This window comes from Passer montanus, unplaced genomic scaffold (genome assembly GCF_014805655.1).
Source record: "Passer montanus isolate IOZ18808 unplaced genomic scaffold, ASM1480565v1 scaffold146, whole genome shotgun sequence".
In the NCBI taxonomy this organism is placed as follows: Eukaryota; Metazoa; Chordata; class Aves; order Passeriformes; family Passeridae; genus Passer; species Passer montanus.
The window spans coordinates 354,111-367,019 of NW_024361607.1; the positions used below are offsets into that span (position 1 = coordinate 354,111).

The following is a 12,909-nucleotide window of genomic DNA, read 5'->3' on the forward strand; positions in this document are numbered from 1 at the left end:
AAGATTTCTGAAATTAAAATTATTAAAGCTGTGGAGAACCCTTGCTCACAATATTGTGTCAATGCAATAATATTTGAAGGACACGTCAACATCTTGATCATTTAACTTCTGACTTTTATTTCCCATTTATATGTCAAACTTCTTCACACTGCTTGCCCATGTTCTATTTTTGGGTTGTAGGAAAATGGAGGAATTTGTGATTAAAGCTCTGGACAAAGGCTGTGCAAAAGCTCTGGACAAAGACTAAAGTTGCTATTAGTGAACTACTGACTTCCACTAACTCTTGACATAACCATGGCTGAGTCATTCCATGTCTTTGTGCCTTAGGTCCTTGTCTGTAGACAGCACCCTCTTTCATCTTCTCCTTGTGCTTGTTGTGTGGGCATACAGTATGGCAGGAGCTGGTGTCAGGGATGTTCCTAATCTGTGCAGTAGGGCCTTGATTTTATCTGAGGCTTCTTGGTAGAGAACAAAAAAAACAGTGAGTAAAAATTATTCAAGGGAGTGCAATAACAAGCAAAGTGGTGACCTTTCCTGTTTATTTGCTTTTTGAAAAGCTCCTGGCCTGCCACAGGAGCCACCAGTAGAAAAGACCCTGTCATCTGAGTGTGCCTTTCTTCTCCCTGTGACTGATGTTTACATCTTCTTATCTTTCCCCTATAGGGTGGAGCAATCAAAAACATTCCTTCATGTAAAGGCAGGATGTATTTGAAAGTGTTGTCTGGCCCAGGCTAGCTCTGACTTCTGTGCCTATCTTTGCCCCTTTGAGGCCACCTGCTAATCTGAAGTATGCCACCTTTAAGTAGGAAGATCAAGTTTAACAGCCTTGGAGCCACTGGCAGGCAGAAGGAAGAATCCTTCAGGGCAGTTTGAGCACTAGGTCCACTTCCTGGCATCTAGCACACGAGGCTGAGCTGACTATTAATATGCAGCCACACTGCCATCCCAGTAGGGACTGGGGCAGAAAGCATCATTTTGGGGATTTTATAAGGCAAAAGAATATGGAACACCAAAAATATCTGTGTTCAGAGGTTACCATCCACCATCTCCCTTCCTTTGCACTGTCTTATTCTCTCTTTGTCAAGACCAACACAGCATGAAAGTGGAGAAAGGCACATGCTGAGGCTGCAGTAAGCTCATGGTGTCTCCTACCTTCTTTCCCCTCTTCTGCTGTGCACACTCCTCCTTTTGTCTTGTTTAAGTTGGAGTGGTGGATCATGAACAGATGGTTATTAGGAGAAGGACCTTGCCATTCAGATGCTTATAGACCCATCTCCCAGATTACTGATGCCCCTTGCATCTGCAGAATTGGGTAGGTAAATTTGTAAGAACGTGTTTTTCATTGAGAGATCTTTGGAGACATCTTCCTATCAGGTGTATTGCACAAAATGGCTCCCTCCAAAGGAGGGAGGATCTCCCAGTCAACTTCCCCAAAATTTAGGGCAGGGAGGAAGGTGAAAAGCAATGATTTCCAAAATTATCTGAACATTTTTTTTCAACTAACTTAAATTGTTTGCAGGCTGAGATGGCTTGGGGGATGAATGGAGGTTGTGCTGGGTGCCTGTTGCATTCAAATAAATTGCTCCTTTCCCCAGAGCTCCATCTCCTCTGTGCAGCCAAATCATGTATGTTTGCAGGAGACAGTATGCTTGTGTTTCTCCCACGACCCTGCTGGCTCATTAGTGTTATTTCTGGAGGTCTTGTTTCCACAGTAACAAGCAATTACCATTGTTCCTTGGACTGCCAAAGTTACCACCAGCAACGCAGAGGAAGATGCGTTATTCTCTATATTGGGATAAAATGCCTTCATATGTCTTGCTATTCACTGAATGCCAATCCTGACGCAGGTCCTGTGCAAATAGCACACTCCACCCCCTGCCAATGCTGCTTTTGCTGGTATGAAGACATGCCAAATTCTGAAAAGATCCAAAATGATCTCCTCTGGTCTGTGGCTACACTGGTAACGACAGGGTCAGGATTTCAGCAGCAGGATGACTGTACCAATGGTAGCTCTGGTAGGAATATAAATAGAATAGCTTGGAGGCAGTTCTTTTTGCAATTGTGCTTAGCCCTGTTCTAAGTAATGCTGGCTAGTGACGTCAATGAAATATACTCTCTGTATTCACCCTATAGCTCCTACCAATACTGTGGTGGAGCTCCCACAGAAGAGTCTGCTGGTCTTGTGTGGCAGCATATTGTGTCTGTGTTGCACAGTCCTTCATCATCCCCAAGGGGTAATGTGTCTGCATCAGCTCCAACCATTTCTTCCATCAGCGGCTTCTCCTTTCCTGTTTACCTTTACATTGCACACAGACTGATTCAGCTAAAATGGTCTTCTAACCACACAGAAAACACCCCGAATTTCATGCACATGATAAAAAGAGTAGACAGCTGGGAAGCTGAAGGAATATGGGCTTTTGTAGGTCAGAGCAGTGGGATACTGTAATGCTGGATCAGGTTTCATGGTTTGGTGAGTTTTTATGTCTTTCAGTGACTCCAGTTTCCAAGTGTGACTATGTATTCTAAAAAGCTCTGGAGCCCCGTTGTAAGCTCTGAGCTTCTCTTAACAGCGTTTTCTTGTGAATGGGTGTATGTATGGATCTACATATACACACCCACTTGCCCAAATGACTAATAGCAGGTGTTGGAGGGAGAACACAGCCTCTAGCTTACATAAACCAAAGCACAAGGATCCTTGCTCCAAGGAAGCTGAAGCAGAGAGATCAAGAGAAGCATTTTAAAACTGCCTTTGGTCTTGGAAACACCAGCACTAGAAATTTTTAAAAGCTGGACTTACCAGAGAAAGTAGAAGACACTTTAGTATCAGGTCACTCTATAAGTGTATGAGGGTGACAACATGCAAAGGGTGCTGCTTTGACAGCTAAAAATATTGTACTGCTTTAGATGCCCTTAAGGAAATCAACAGCAAACACACTGTCTTTTCATAGGATGAAGAAAGAGATAGGCAGAAACAATTGTTGATAAGGTCCTTCATTCTTTGTTCTGATTAAAGTCCCACCAAGTCTGCAAAGGTTGTCTGGGAAGTGAAAAAAAAAGGGTCACAGGGAATGAGTTACTCATGATGCAGAATAGCGAACACCTTGGTGTGAAATGAAGGTGGAGGAAGGAGTCAAATACAAGAGGAAGAAATGTGCCTGTCTATCACATATCAATTCTAAAGGCCATGCCTAATTTTTAAGTATCTCTTAATTAGTAGAATTGAAATGTTAGAAGGTCACTCAGTTTTCTTGTGGGCTTACCACAAAGGCAAGTTAGCACCAGAGAAAGGTTAAGAAAATATCCTTGGGCATATGAGAGCGGTCCTACCTAATTCAACAAGCTTGTCTTCTCCTCTTTTCTGTTGCATCCACCTAAAGCCTTGGATTTTAGCACTGTCTGTATGATGGGGAAATAAATAAATAAATAAATAAAAATCTTATTTTCCACATGTAAACCAGAAGCTGGTTAGTTCTAGGTGACAGCTTGGGCGGTCCATAATGAGCCGAGGCTTGGTTTTGTATTGTAAGGAAAACATTCCCACGTCAGAAATGAGCCAAGGCTTTGCTCTTGGCAAAGCGGGCTCGGGGCAGCCTGGCCCCAGCCTTGCGGCGGGCTGCTGTGCCGGGCTGGCCGGCAGACACTAGGTGGAAGCCTTGGGTTGCAGTTCCACTGCAGCTGCCGACGGCAGGAAGGAGAGGACTTGTGCTTTCAGAAAGGAGAGCTTTTTCTTTTCTTCTTGCCTTCACATGCTAGAAAGGGAAGTCCAGGCTCTTCTGATGCGCCATGGGGTGAGCAGAGGAATGGAGGAGAAGTGTCAGTCCCATCCCGGGTCCTCCCTGCAACAGGATCTTGTGAGCAGGGCTGTGGTGGGAGCCGTGAAATCCTCTGTGTTCTTGGGTGTGGTTGGGTGGCAAGATTGATGTAATTTATCCTGATTTATTTTTATCCTCATTTATATATTCTGATGGGGATAATTTTGAGATCCCCGTGAGTGCATAGAAAAGAATTAATATTGGGATGAAAGTGAGTACCGATGAGCTGCTTTATCTTGCAACAAATGCTGGTAGAATCAGCTACGATAAAGTGCATGCTGAATTTATGATGATTGCTTTTGACAAGGCCTCCAATCTGAAAACTATTCCAAATAGGGAGATTTAGATTTAGTACAAAGAATGAATCACAGGTTAAGTGAGAGCCAGAGGAAACTTGAAATGTTCGTTTGAGAGAAATGTCAAAGTTTATGATTTCAAGGCATCTTGTTCCTTTTAGTGATAAAAATACTGTTTTCAGTGTATTCCTAGAAACTAAAAATTATGAACATTTTAATTAGATACTTTTAGAAAAAGAACTGATGTTTTATTTTAAAAATGAGTGAAGTTTTGGTATCATTTCACATATCAGTTGAAATGCAGAGTTAGGTTATGCCAAGTCAAGTCTCGTATGAGGCCACGTTATGCAATCCTACCAGTAATATAACATACCATGAATATAATAATTAAATATTGTTATATAATTTAGTACAGGTGATATTTTATATTCAAAACAAGTGATTTTTCTATGAAGTAATGAGTTTTCTATCAAAGGCAATAGCAGCTTTATTAGTCTGAATGAAACAATTTAAATTTTTGCACTCTGAAATAGAAATGTTCTGGGTACTAGTTAGGGACCAATTGTTTTTAATATCCTGGAAACCTGATTCCAGACTAATGGCAGGATATTGAACACATCAATGTCTCTCATTATTAACTGAAGAACATAAAAACAATATAAGCAGAAAAATGTGTTTAAAAAATAAAAGGTTGCTTTCAAAAATACTTTAATTTGAAAGAAAATCTGTCATTTTTTTCCTTAAGGCAAACTTTTCAATATTGAAATTTTTGTTTCAGCCTCTTTTTACATAGGGATTTTTCATTTGTACTTAGAATTTTTTGGAAAATGTTGATTTTATCAAAGTGGTATATTCTTGTTGAAGACTGTTTCGATTAAAATTTTCGCACTAGTATGAGCTGTTATGACACACTCCTCCTTCACCCTCTGTGATAAAGCTGTGGTAAAAGGGTGAGTGAAATTATTGATTTATCTTTCCTTATTTTTTTTTTTTTAGTGCACTGACTTCGAGAGCTTCGTGGCTGTTCTGCAGACAGATGCACAATTGTGAAACATCAATATGGACTGCAAATCTCTACTGTCAGTCAGCTCCTCTTCCCCTCTGCATAACGTAATCCCTATCTCCACAATGCCTGCACAGATACACATTTGCAAAGATGTTTTTCTGGAGATAGCGTGCATAGCAAACACTCCCTTACTTGTTCTCATCTCTAGCAACATTATACAGAGTTTCAGTTCACAGTTCCCTGTGTTCCCCCTCCCACCGCTGAAATGCAGCCAACTCCGAGCTGCGGCTATTAAGCATCACACAAGCAACACCACAAAACAGATTGTGGAAAGCACAGGAATTCACAGAAAAGCAACAAATTGACAGAGGTCTGGGAAGTGATAATAAAGGATCATAGGGAATGAATTATTCATGATGCAGAATAGCCATCACCTTGGTGTTCAGGTGGTACCAGCATGCAAGGGCAAGTTTTTGAGGGTGGCAGAGTCACTAGGTGCAGTCAGGTTTCAGTAAGGGAGATGAGCAGGTCAGCTTCCTTAACCACTGAGTTTTGTCAGTCTTTCAGAGTCCCAAGGAAAGGGCTGAAGGCATCATTGCCTGAGGGTTTTAGAACTGGTCAGTTTCAAGTTTCAAGACTGCACTTTGAGGGCAGTTGAATAAAACAAGATGGAGCAAGTACTGTATCTGTTACCACTTTGTATGAGTCTGAAAAACAGCTGGGAGAAAGATGGAAAGGTCTGAAGGAATCACATGTACGAAGTTATAAAATAGTGTGAACTGGTGTGATAATAGCTGTGATATGGCCAGGAAAAGCTTCCAAAGACAGTGCTCTTCTTTGACAAGAAAGTCATCTTCATGATGACCTTAAGGTGAGAAAGGAGGAAAAAGGGGAAGATTTGCAATGAATCAGAGGAAAGAGAAATATGTGTGAAGGCATGTAGCCATTTATATGTGTGTGTAGCACAACAGGAACCTCATTCAGGTTGGAAAAAGCATTGCAAGTGTCTGCATCTCAGTTTGCTTACACTAGTGGCTTGAAGAGGGCACCTGAGCACAAAAGCTGCATGTGAATTCTTGCTGCTTTAGGTAAAGTGATGAGTGGGAAAGGTTGCCAGACACTGTCAGTGAGCATTCAATGGACAACTAAGAAGCAACTGCAAAAGTGTGTTCCCAACTCAAGTTGCATAGCAACACTAAATCGTCAGATTGCTGTTATGTCAGTTCTTTACATTATCCCCATTATTGCAGCCAGTTTTAGGAACCACGCAGTATGATGTTACTAGCCCACTTCACAGCTGGATGTGTGACCTTTGTCTCTTGCTGACTGATGCCATGTAATTTGCTGCAAAGGTGTCTCAAAGCAGTACACCAGAGAGAAAAATCTTTGATGATCCATTAACACAGACTGTAAGGAGCAAAGGATGTGCCTGTGCAGCATGGGGCAGGAGAGAGAGATCAAGATCAGGGTGCATCAATATGCTTAAAGAAGTCTGGTGGCTGCCAAACTTGTCAGGATGTGTGTTATCCCATCACTTCTCTGAACTGAGTCTTCACTGATCCAGTTGAAAGCCTGTATTAAGGGGTGAGCCACAGTTGCTCATGTGTTTTGAATGCTGCCAGTGCATGCTTGTGCTTGGTGCTTGGATCTCTCCTGTGGACAATTGCTGCTGTGCAATTCTAACTTCCAGCCAGAAGTAAACTTGTTTACTGCTTTTCAGTGTAAGCACCCTGTGAGCTGTTTCCTAGTGGAAATGCTGAAGTACTAAAGTAGTCATAACATCATCATCCTGTGATGTTTCAGACACTGCCAATCTCTGAAAAAATACCTGGAAGTCTGCTTCTCTTGCAGGATGTTTCTAGTAACCTGCATAACATCTTTCCTGGATGTCTTGTGTAGTACAGCATCCTCCTCCCTTTTTCATTCTATTGCTGCTTCTTCTGCTGGCACAAGATCCTGACGTGCCCCTGCCATCCCTCTGCAACCAAGGCAACCAGGGTCACTGGGTACCACAGTGTGGCTGGAGTTTCAAGGATGCAAATAAAATGAATGAACTCTTTTACTGCAAACATCAGAGTGACATGGATTTAGGACACCAGGTGGAATGAAAATTACCTTGCAGGCCTTTTGCACTGGATGATGGGGAGAGTGACCTGATAAGCAAGTAATTCTCAATGATATATCTCCTTTCTGAAGAGTGCCTGGTTGTAAACTGTGCCAGTTTTTCAAGATCACCACTGCAAATTATGAACCAGCAAACAGACCTCAGAAGGACAAGATAGACTGCCTGCTCCCTCTGTATAAAGTAATGGAATTATTCTGCTTCATTAAAACAACTGATGAGAAAACAAAGAGCCTCAAGATTCAGTTCCTCTGTTTCTGTGCCCAGAATGCAAAGCACACAAATGGCACAACACCTGGACTAGGACCTACAAGTCACTCTTGCTTGATATCAAGGAGATTGAGCTTGGGCAAAGTCTAACACAGCAGATGACAAATATCCATGTATGCTAAAAGAGATCTGATAGCCATGAAGTTACCCTTAACAAAGGAACATCTCTTTAATGCAAAATAGCTTAGCAGTTCTTACAAAAAAGGAACAAAAGCTGTTTGTCTGATTTTCACCTTTCTTCCCTTTAGTACTCCCCTGAACTGCTGGATGGGACACTCAGAAAAGCTTATTTCCATCTTCAGGAGAGAGTCTTCTCTCTCTGTATTTTTGATGTATCTTGCTTCCCTGTGAGGATGAGGGATTTGAGATCATTAGTGAGACAGCAGGTGTTGGAGTGGTCACTGGCACCCACCAGCTTTGTAGCTCAGTCATCCTGAGGACTACTCTAAGGAGGGATTTATCCAAGGGCTCTGCAGAGCAAATAAGATTTGTAGCTGCTCTACATGTGTTTGTGGACAGTCCTGGCAGTTCAGTGAAGGAGTCAGTATTGAGTTTTAGGCTGTGTCAGCCAGACTGAAGTGTTTTGTGTAACCTTGCTGCCATGGACTGTCTGGAAATACAGATATGAGAGACTATTCCATGGAGCCAATTCATGTTTGATAATTAATATGGCTTTTCCTTTTTAACTTGGGTCTTCTAGTTTATGGTGTATGGGGTTAAGGGTCCCCATTGATGAGTGGAGAATTCTTTTGTCAGACTTTACGCTATGGTCGGACCTCTGTAAGATTTCTCTACATATATCTCTATCAGTTTCAGTCTGAGTTACCAAGTACAATCTTTGCAGTGCCTCAGTTTTATCTGACAATCTGAGTTTCCTGTGACCTTCGAGGATAACATTTGCAGGTTAAAATGCGCTGAATAAGGACAAATGAGAAATGCAAAAGAAGTGAAAATATTCAGATTGTAAAGAAAATCATCTTCTGTCAGCATTGTTTGCATGTGTGCTCATTTCTTATAAACATTCAAAGGCTTGAGTTTCCTGTTGCTGTTATATGTGGAAAACAAATGTCAAGACTGCACATGAGTACTTTCCATAAATTAATATTAAATGTGCAGACACATTTCATCTCAAAGTGCTTGTACACCCCTCTTGTCAGAAAGCAGAATAAATCATGATCAGAATCACCACCTAGGGCTGGTTATTTCCATCTGTAGTTATGAAAATGCTCTACAAGTAAGGTCAGGATCATAGCCTCCAATTTTGCAAATGGGACACTGTTCCTCAGTAAAGCCACTTGTCTGGCAGTCAGAGAGCTTCCACCTCTCTACCGAACCTGCAGAGGCAAGTGCAGATGCACATTTGCTTATTTTCACTTCTGCCCCTGACTACCCCTTTTAAAAGGAGTCACTCACCCTTTCATTTACTGCTCAGGACGTGAGGTTGTCCATCACCACCCAGCAGAGGCTGCTGTCCATCCTGTGAACTGAAGGCCTTGCAAGCATGCCTTGCTGCTTTCCTTCAGGTCACCTCTGCTTCTGCCTTCAGTGCCCCTCACTGCAAAGGATCTCTTCTCCCATGCATCTCTTTTGGGCTGGCCAGGGACCACCTTCAGCAAATGTCTTGGCCAGAAGGATCCTGATTGTGAGCTTCAGTCTTCTGTATCTTTCCTTCTCTCCTGGTCTTGTTCTCAGGGCTGTCTCATTTTCCAGTGCTGTCAGAAAAAGATTTGTAGTTCTGAGTCCTTTCTGCTTTTTTGTGTGTTTTCATCCACAGTCCCCCAGACTGTGCAGAGGTGCAGGAGAGTTATAGGGTGAATGTGATGTTTTGTGCCAGGGAAGATTTTGATAATGCATTTTACAAGGTTCCTTGGGAGGATGGGCTTGGTAGTGGGTTCAAGAAATTAAATTCATTCAGAAGGGACTTGATCAAAATGTTTGAACTTACATGTATCAGAAGAGGTCTCGTTGGGAGCACCTTTTCTTTGTATCTTTCCAGAAAGTAACAAAGAGCCATTTGGAGAAAAATTGGCAAATGCAGTCCCTGGCTACTTCACACAGTGGTGAATAAACCATGAGGTGTGTTGCTGCTGTATGTTCTGGGGGCCAGAGATGGAAGTAAAAAATCCCAGTAGCTTTATGGAGTAAGCCAGCTTCCAAATTCCTAGGAACTGAAATGTTTCTTGAGATGCCTTGTACAACTTCTTCTCAAGGCCTCTCAAGGGCCCCCAGAGCCATCAGCCTCTGACCCAGTGATGCTGCAGCAGGGATGCTCTCCAGCTCCCCACAGCTCTGCCCTGCTCAGCCATGGCCCTACTGCTCCACAGAGGTACCTGATGCCATGGGATGGGGTTGCCCCTGGTGCCTCCCAGATGCTCTGCTTCTCAGCAGGGCTGTAGGGATGTCCCTGTGGAGCCCCAGCCTTCCTAGGGCCCTGGCGCTTCTTAAACAGTTTTGTAAGGCTGCAACCGACTCTATATAAAGCATATACCATCACATGCCATAGTCAGTAACATTTCTAAAGTGGGTAATTCTTGCTGCTTTTATCAAAAGCAATGGAGTTAATGCCTGCCAGGATATATAACTTATTGCAGAGACTGCCAATGTGATACTTCGACTAGTAAGTCATTTTACCAGTGCTCTTCCTCTTAAAAGTGATCATTGTTAGAAATCATTGATCTTTTCCTTGTCCTCTTAGTACGACAATATCACAGCTCCAAAATGGAAAGCCTTGCTGTGTGAGCAGAGATACACAGATCAATATCCCTTCTTGTGGCAGCAAGTGAAAATGTGTGGTGCAGAGGTAGACTTCCACAGTCCTGTTAGCAGGAACAGTGTGGATGTAAGCATCAAATGTCATGGCAGTTGAAATGGAAAAAGTGAATATAGATGTTTATGGTGCCAATCTGCCTTCCTTAGAATTTAAGCATTATTATTTGGAGGATAGTTGCAACATTTCATTATAAAACTTCTGGAATTTCTAGCAAGAAGGAGGGGAGCGAAACTAGAAATATCTGTCAAAATAGTTGTATCTCACAGTGCTTGGGCAGATTCATTTCAGAAAGGCAGGTGGTGACCAGTGGCAGGACCCAAGGGAACCCAGGCCTGAAGTTGTGTCAGGGAAGGTTTAGGTTGGATATTGGGAAAAGATTTTTCACACAGGGGGTGTTTGGGCACTGAACAGGCTCCCCAGGGAAGTGGTCACAGCACCAGCCTGACAGAGCTCAAGAAGCTTTTGGGCAATGCCCTCAGGCACAGGCTGTGAGTCTTGAGGATGGTGCTGTGCAGGGCCAAGAGTGGGATTTGATGATCCTTGTGGGCCCCTTCCAACCCAGCATATCCTTTGATTTGGTGGTTCTGTAGTCAGAAGAGGCCAAGGGCTCCATGCTTTAGTTAACACACACTCCTTACTGAAACTGCAGGCTACAGTGTCTTCTAGATTTACCAGCTGATATATTGAAGTTCAACAACCAAAGTCTCCAACACCAACATCCATGAACTTGGTTTTGGCATAGCCCAGGTAAATGTGGTTCTGGCTCTTCCCTTAATGTGATATTTGAGTAAAACATGTTGCATTCATTGTGAGGATTTTCTGGCACCATGCAGGACAGAGGGTTCATGGACAGATTCAACATTTTTTAAAAAAAGGAAATAACTTTTCAGACCAAAGAGCTATTAAAATATTGGTGTCCTGACTTCCTTCACATCATTGTGTTGGGTTGTGGGAGGGGAGTTTTTTCCCTAGTAGAAGATTCTTCTTGTGCCTTTTGGTGTTATTGCCTTGGTCAAATTCATGGCCTAGCTGCCTCTCATTCTTAGGAGGGGATGGCTGGGCTGTCTTTCTTGCATGCTGCTTCATGATGGTGGCAAATGTGGGATCTGGCGGTGCATCAAGTCTCAGGAATCCCATAGGAAGCCTCCACAGAGGATTTAACTTGTGATTAAAAGCAAGACACGGCTGCATCCGTATTAACCTTCTCTCTACAAAACCCAAGAAGGTTTCCCAACTTTCTCCTCCCCAAACCTCCACCACTTTTCCTTTTTCTTTGATTTCTCAGATAAAAATAGGGTGACAGAGGGACTGTGGGGTAAGCAGCTGGAGTAGAGCGGAGCCAGTTGCCATAGAAACCAATGAGCCACTTAGCAGCACTTGCCTTCCTTCTTTGCCTGTGGATTTATTTTTTCCTCTTGTTCATGGAGAGCCAGTGTGGGGTGGCAGGAGAAGTCCCGCACCAGCTGAGACACAGCTCCCTGTCCCTGTGGCCACCTGCGATGCCACCGTTCCCTCAGGATCTGCCTTCCAAGTGAGGAAGAGGAGGGAGAGGATGGACTTCAGATGGAAGAAGGGTCTGAGCTTCAAGGCTTGTACATACGCTGGGTTTTTCCCCCTCACCCTGGCATCTTGTTTTCCTCTTGTGCTAGATAGCTCTTGGTTGGTGCCCCAAATATTCAAAGAGGACTCCCCAGGCCACTTGTCCCTGCCCTGTCTCTAAAGATGGCAAATAGCACCAGTTGGGTTTTGTGCTGTATTACACCCCAGGCTTGGGTAGCAAAGACAGTAGTTTTGAGGTGAACATATGGATTAGAAGAAAAGAATATTTCTTTCTTCCCAGGTCTTCTTTCCATCATGAAAAATTAACATTTGAGTGATTATTTAAAATAGATGCCCAACCTACTTTTGGTTCACATGGGGCTAAAGTTGCTTTAATTTCACTGCATATACATTTCTCAGTGGGGAAAACCTATTTCCTTGAAAGATCAGAAGCTCTAAATGGAATACCTGAAACATATTAAGCTATAATTTGGCTACACCTGATTTGGGTTTGGAGTGCTTGATATTCAGTAGTTTTTTTCTTTTTTCTTTTTTTTTTTTTTTCCTGATACTGAAGAGACATACATTGTTAGGTAGCACATACTTCACTAAGTTTAAAAATAAACGTAGGAAATATTATCACTAGCAGAAAAGCACTAGATTGGCAGCTCTTGGAGAATGAAATCTTCTCTTCAGCCCTGAAGTGACAGAGCCAGTTTTGGTAAGACCTTCCCACACTGCTCCTCATCCATATGCTCCAAACGTTGCTTCCTCATAACCCAAGTCACGTGAAAGAGCCCCAGCTGCTCACACCTGGATGCAAACCCCAGGTGTCTGCTGGCAGGTGCTATTTTCTTCCTCACTCTGCTGTGTGGAAGCGGTAATAGGAAAGACAGTCATGCATTAATGGGTGCTGCAAGCACAGTAATCTGTAAGGAATTTGCCAGCAGACCCATGCCCAATAAAGCTCCCTGATGTAGTGCTGCTCGTTCAGGTTGCATGTTACCAGCATTTCTGAAACTTGGGAGAAAAAGGTCTATTATCTAGAAATCATGGTAGATAAAATTGAAAGCAGTCTCTAGAAATTTGGGCTG

At 42.9% G+C, this 12,909-nt stretch overlaps 1 long non-coding RNA gene across 1 annotated transcript; it reads left to right on the forward strand.

Moving 5' to 3' along the window:
• The first annotated feature begins 3,712 nt into the window (after positions 1–3,712).
• On the forward strand, positions 3,713–5,791 carry LOC120498338. The gene is made up of 2 exons (XR_005626662.1): positions 3,713–3,788; positions 5,105–5,791. It is a non-coding gene; the product is annotated as an uncharacterized LOC120498338 (long non-coding RNA).
• Positions 5,792–12,909: the final 7,118 nt, after the last annotated feature.